Genomic DNA, 6,849 nt, shown 5'->3' on the forward strand with positions numbered 1-6,849 from the left:
TAAGATGCACGTGTCGGTTGCTTGTAAATAAAACCATGTGGGATATTATAATATGTACGACCACAATATGTGTGCCGTTCCCAGTGGGTGATTTTTTTAATGTTAATTCGGAGCTCTTTTTCAGGGTAATTAAAAAGGAATATAAAAGTTAAACAATGATAGATTTCCGCACTATGGGGATCCAATATTGAAACCGGAAGTAACAGATTTATAATGGTCTGGGATCGAACCAGGGACTTCTTGCTGAAACACAATTCGCTAAACTTAACGCAAAAGCAAATTATATTTGCAAAGTAATCTTCAGCGATATTGATTGCGAATCTGGATGATAATATTTGAAGAATAACAGAATAATAATACTAGCAATATTTACATCACGTGATATTCAGCTCCTATTGGGAACAGACGTTCACACGATCTGTTTAGATGGGATCATGACAGTTTTATGCACTCAATTTCTTGTGATAATTTTCAAAGTATATACGAGAAACTAACCGTTAAGCTTTTTTCCCCTAGAATTGTAGCGATATTAACTCGTTACAGGACCACAGTCACGCCACGCTTCTGTTTTCATGGAATTTCAGGAGGTACATGTCAGTTGCTAATGGAAATTTCCCATTGAAGATATACATATATACTCTTTTTGCCTTGTTCTTATCATATTAGGTAATTCAGCCATGAGCAATGTGTGATGTCATGGATAAAAAATAGAATAAGTTGCTCTCACTCTTTCTGTCTCCAGAAGCTTTAACCAACCCAAACGATAAATTCTATTTGAATTTTTGCTGTGTATAGTCAGTTCCTGTGCAAAATCCAGTTATATTGATGTTAAGTGGTGCAGCTTCAGACAAATACGTTTCCAAATATTATAATTGTTATCAGTGAAGATGTGAAAACTTCTCCAACAGTTAGTCCCATCCAATGTAATCGCTTCCTCTTTTCTCTGTGTAAAAGTCGTAGATGTGTGAACACATTACATCTTGAATGCAGAGCCTAAGCAGTTGGAGCTAAAGACTCAACCAGAATATGGCCTGTAAAAACATCATTGGTATAATTCCGCCGTGGATGTATAAGTTTACAAGAGCAACAATAATTTGTTTGATCATTATACCTAGGTACAAGTGTAATTCTTTAAGCCTTATGTAAAATACGCACCAGGAAAAAGACACACAGCATAGTTTAAAATAATTTGTGAATATAATTGTATCGTTGTAATGACATCACAATATGAAAGTTTTATTCGTGCTATTCACCACATGAACTAAAGTGTAAAGAGAGAGTAAAAAGTGAAAATATCGCATAATTCCAGTGATATCTTTTTATGTTTGATAGAGTGATGTAAATATTATGTTATAAACATTTTTTGTGAAAAGATAAGTCAGCGCTTTAAGAAAAAAAATGAAATATGCTTCAGCTCTTTGAATTATAGTATTACCGTACATCATTTTAAGTATTTATGTGCTAATTGTGTTTTTTGTGTTGGAACACTAGTCAGACCTCGAATACAACTAATATACGGAGGCTATCAATTTAATGGAAATACATCTGATGTCTGGGTTGGCAACGGTCATGTGCATTCTTTGGTCTAGATGTTGTCAGTGACGCCATATTCCAGGAAGATAAATCCATCCATTCACAAAGCTAGAGCTAGTGTTGTGAGGTGCTTTAGGGAACACCGGAATAAAGTTGAATACCTCCTCTGGCTTGCCCAATCTTCGAATTTGATCATCGGTGGCGATACTGTTTTGGAAACCCGAATGCAACGTAGATTTATATCCTTTTACGAACTTTACTGAAAGCAGAATTGTGTAATATTCTACTTGCTACCATTCACGATCTCTATGACTATTCCACGTCTTATCAGAGCTGTTCTGAGGGTGAAAGGTGATCTGACGTATGTTAATTTGGCAAGTTGTATTTTTTTCAGGTTATTTTCATTGAATTGTTTACTCTATGTAAATGCTATGTTACATGTATTAGTTGCCAACACCAGCGATAAAAGTATTCACACGTTATGGTTTGTACAAGTTTTGTGAATTGAATTCTGTTGATAGTGGATTTTTCTTTCAAGCTATTACGGTTCTGTTTTCACTGTTTGATTTCATAGTTTCAAACCTTATGTAAATGAAACATCTCGGGAATTACTTTACCATTAAACTTTGCAGCTTTTCATTTCCAATTTCCAGCAAGGTTTCTGATCCAAGAAAAATACATTCTGCAAAGTAGAAAACGCAAAGTAAAAATTGCACAAGATTTGCAGAAATTTGATTTGTGTTCCACCATTATCTAAAACTGAAAAGTGCAAATCAATAATTTGCTAAGTTGTGTTATATTTTGCAAAGAAACGGTTCTCTTTGCTCTAATGACTGAGCCAGAAACTTTGTCGCTTACTAAATGTTTAAGGTGGTTAGTACAGGTTAGTACATGCATATTCAAGTGCGGATTACAGTCTGCAAAGTCAATAAAGACAGAATGAACTTCTACTATGCCATTATTTAAATTTGAAAAATGTTTTTGCAAGACGATTTAAGAGATGGAATATTTGTAGAAGCACATTTGGCTGGCTTTGCTAAGAGCAAAATGGAGTAAAACCCTTACAGCAAAATAATTACTTCTTTGTCGTCATTACTAGGAAATGCTGATCAAATGCACAGTGCGTCAATGGAGCTCTTTACAGACACTTACATGCAATGTCACAATTATTCTTAGAATCAGAGCGCTGCACATTGTTAGCTGAGCGTAAAAGCAATTTGATATTGCAACTAATTTGCACCGCCCCACAGTGGTCGGAAACTGGGAAAAAGCGGTCAAAAATCGATTTTGTCAACTTCGCCGGCTATGAAACCGGTATTGATATTTGATTATAAATATCTCTCCTGCTTCCAAACCCGGAGTTTCAGGACATAAGAATATTTTCGCTGTCCATAAAATGCATGTTAACATGAGCAAATAAAAGTCCGCTATCTGAGCCTGACAAAGGGAAAAGGCATATTGTCTTGTACGTAATTTAGATTGCCCTTCGTCCCTAAATCAAAAATGTAGTGAAAGCCTCATACATATTGCAATGATAAACTATCAGTCACGCGGGGCTGCTGTATATTACACGTCGATGTAGTAATATATAAGAAGATTCTATATTGAATCTTTTAATCTTACCGAAACAACGTAATTCTGAACCAAATTACATTCCAGTTAGTAATAGTGTTTCTTCGAAGATGGCGCGAATGTAAAACCAAGAACTTCAATTTTGTATCCTAAGACCAAACACATATTTGTTTACACTGTCTTTTAATTAGCTGTACATACAATTAGAAGGAAAGTACAATGAACCTGTAACCGCTTCCTGGATGCATATTAATACATGTCCTAATTTCGTATTGGCTAACGATGTCTAATTCACATAAGGCGTCATGTTATGTTTTCAATTTATAAACTATAAGCATGATTCAAGATGGCGGATTTCATTGTTCTGTGTTCTCCCCAATTTCTCCCCACCTTTATTACTCCTCTACATTGTTCCTAACAATTTTGTCCGCTTTTTCCAAAGTTTCCGACCATTGTGCGCCCAGACAAGGCAACACAGATATGGTATTTGGTGCAATACTTGAAAGTTACAGAAATGTGTGCTAACGTGTGGTAAAAAAAAAAAAAAAAAAAAAAAAAAAAAAAAAAAAAAAAAAAAAAAAAAAAAGACAAAGTTTAATGGGTGGCAACACTGGTATATGGAACAGGGTGGTGGGCGTAGCCATGCCTACGTGTACAGTGATCTTGACAGGGAAGACTCAGAAGGAACGTCGGAACAAGAGGAAAGGCGAAAAAAACTTGAATTGTTCCTTGAGCTGCACCCAGATGTTCCAGTTGCGGAAGTGGTGAAGAAGTTCGTAGGGCTTGGATATGCCAGGTCGTGGGTTTATAGAACAATAGGAAGGGTCAAGAGTGGACAAGGGTCAAAAAGGAATGCGGAAAGTGGACACCCAAGGATTACTTTGGATAAAAACCAAAGGCGGTCCCTTGCACGCATAATGACAAGGCCTGGTGTATCGTACAGGTGGATAGGACGGAAGTATGGCCATCACCATGCAACGATGAAAAAAGTAGTACAAAGCATGGAGTACATACAAAGGAAGCAGCGAAATGCCCCAAAGTCAACGAGGGCCAAGCAAAGAGACAACGACAAAGGCTCGCCACTCTTTTCAAAGGAACCAGAGAACGTCCATTTGCACTTGATGTCGTCGTCGATGATGAGAGTTACTATCCGTTCAAATGCAACAGGCCGTTGAAGTACTTCACGAAGAAGGGAAAGGATAAAAATCCGGACATCAAATATAACAGGAAGGCAAAATTTGGTCCAAAACTGATGGCATGGCTCTCTGCTGGACCCAAAGGGGCTTCGGAGCCATTTTTCATGACCTCTGGGGGTGCCATCAACGCGAATACATACATAACGGAGAGTATCGAGGCCCGACTGATACCATACATACAAGAACATTACCCAAATAATGAGGGATACGTGTTTTGGCCTGATTTGGCATCAGCTGATTATGCGAGGGCAACTGTCGCAAAACTTGACGAGTTGGGAATTCGGTACATTCGCAAAGAAGACAACCCCCCAAATGTCCCTATTGAGGATTTCTGGGCAACTCACAAAGCTTTGGTATACGCCAATGGATGGGAAGCAAATTCCAAGGAAACCCTGATTAAGAGGTGGAAGAGAACCTTCTCCGAACTTCCTTCCCAGTATTGGCAAAACTCTTTCTCAGGCATATATAGGAAGGTGCACTCAGCTGCTAAACATGGACGGGATAGTGCAATCCATTGATGTCTATGTCTGCAGTACATGTCCAGCATTTACATGCTTTCAGTGACACATTATTGTAAGTGTATAATAAAGAGTTACTTGCTGAAACCTTTGTCTCTGTTTTTTTTTTGACCACACGTTATACAAACCTTTTTCCTTTTCAGAGGAAAGAGTATTTTGAGGAAGGCACTGTTATAGTGCTGAAACAACAAGTTTTTATCGTGTCTACAAAAGTAGTTTGGTGTATATACGACCGATTTTCAAAGTGTACTTATATGAAAAGCTGACCGCCACCACCATGTGTGTTCTATCGGACTATCAACATATGGACTATGGCCAGATATCGAAATTTTTCACTATAAGAAACTGTTGCAGCAAAGTATAGGAATTCTGTTTTTCTCCATAATCCAATGAGGTGTGTTGTAGACATTATTTTACGTTCAAATGCAGAAAAAGCCACTTGGCTGCCACCAAATCTTTCGTGAAATTTCTGTGAAAAGAGAGTAACAGGCTCACGTTTCCTGCTCCGTATTATTATAAAATCAGAGGGATGATCGAGCAGTATAGCTAGAAGCTCCGTTCATGTGGATTTACACCTAGTTCTTGTTGGTTCCGTACAAACGAGGGCTAGATTAAGAGTCCTGATGGATTCATGAAATAGTCATCATTCTCCTTCACGTTTCTGTCTACCTTACGTACCTCCCAACTTTTTCTTATAACCGTATTCGGCGACAAACATGATTCTTTGCAGTTCTCGGCACTGGCGGTAAAACTCGTTACGTGCCTTGCACAGGTGGCACGGTACATAATTGCCTGAATGTTACCATCAAGCACGAGATAATACACTGATCACCAGTTGAATTAGGAATATCTAACTAATACCGTGTAGCACCACCTTTCGCTCTGGTAATGGGTGCTACTCGCCGCGGCATGGCCTGAAGTGTTGTGGCATCTCAATCCATATCTGCTGCAATGTCTCCCACAGAGCCCGCAGGTTGGTCGAAAGAGGGTCCACAGCTCGAAGGCGTCGTTCCATGGCGTCCTAGACGTGTTCGAGGGGATTGAGGTCCGGTGACCGTGATGGACAGGGAAGTGCTGCTAAATCATATCAGTCTGCTGCCATAGGGCGGTGGGCCGGCGCATTGTCCTGCTGAATGATGAGGTCATCATCCGGATGTTGCAGCCGAGCAAATGACAGGACAATGTCATCCCGAAGATCGCGGTAGCGTTCACCTGTGAGAGATCGTGTTACATGTGTTACCGGACCCATTTCAGTACTCGTAAACATGCCCCAGATGAGAATACTATCATTACCCTGCCGGCCTGCACAGTTCCCTGCTGGCACGATGGATCCATTGCCTCGTGCGGTTGGCGACGCACCCGTACCCGTCCATCGGCATGTATCAATGTGAAACTTGACTCATCTGTCCAGTTAACTTTTTTTTCACATTTCCGCGGTCCAGAAGCGGCGTTCCTTTACCCATACTAGACGTTGTTTTCGGTTATGTACGGTTAAGAAGGGGTACTCGCGTGAGCCGATGGCTTTTGTACCCTATGGCGAGTAGGTGATTGTAGAGTCTGTGACTGCTAACACGGCGTTGTTCTGCATTAAACATCTTCGCGATTTGACGCACTGTGGCCCGTCTATCGGCTGTTACGATGAGGGGCAGTCGGCGCCTACCCCTGTCACCGACACCTCTGACCGCGGCAGTTTACTCGTGCGGGTGTGATTTTACGGGAAGCCTGGTATTCACGATACATCCTTGACAGTTGCCTTTAAAAATCCGAGTGCCGCGGCTACCGAAATCGAGCCACACCCAGTCGTCTGGCACCTACGATTTGACCACGGTCAAATGCACTCCGGTCCTTCGTCTTGTCTATCACACTGCACTGACACGGATACCGTGAGAGAAAGCACTCGGCAGCAATACACGCGTGATGCGTTTCATTCACATGCACTGATGGAGCCTCTCAGGGTGGTTTCTGCATCTGTCGTGCGGAAGGATGTTGTGAACCTGGCCCTTATATACGCATTGCAGGTCAAGATGGCG

This window comes from Thermobia domestica, chromosome 13 (assembly GCF_964235325.1).
Source record: "Thermobia domestica chromosome 13, izTheDome1.hap1.1, whole genome shotgun sequence".
In the NCBI taxonomy this organism is placed as follows: domain Eukaryota; kingdom Metazoa; phylum Arthropoda; class Insecta; order Zygentoma; family Lepismatidae; genus Thermobia; species Thermobia domestica.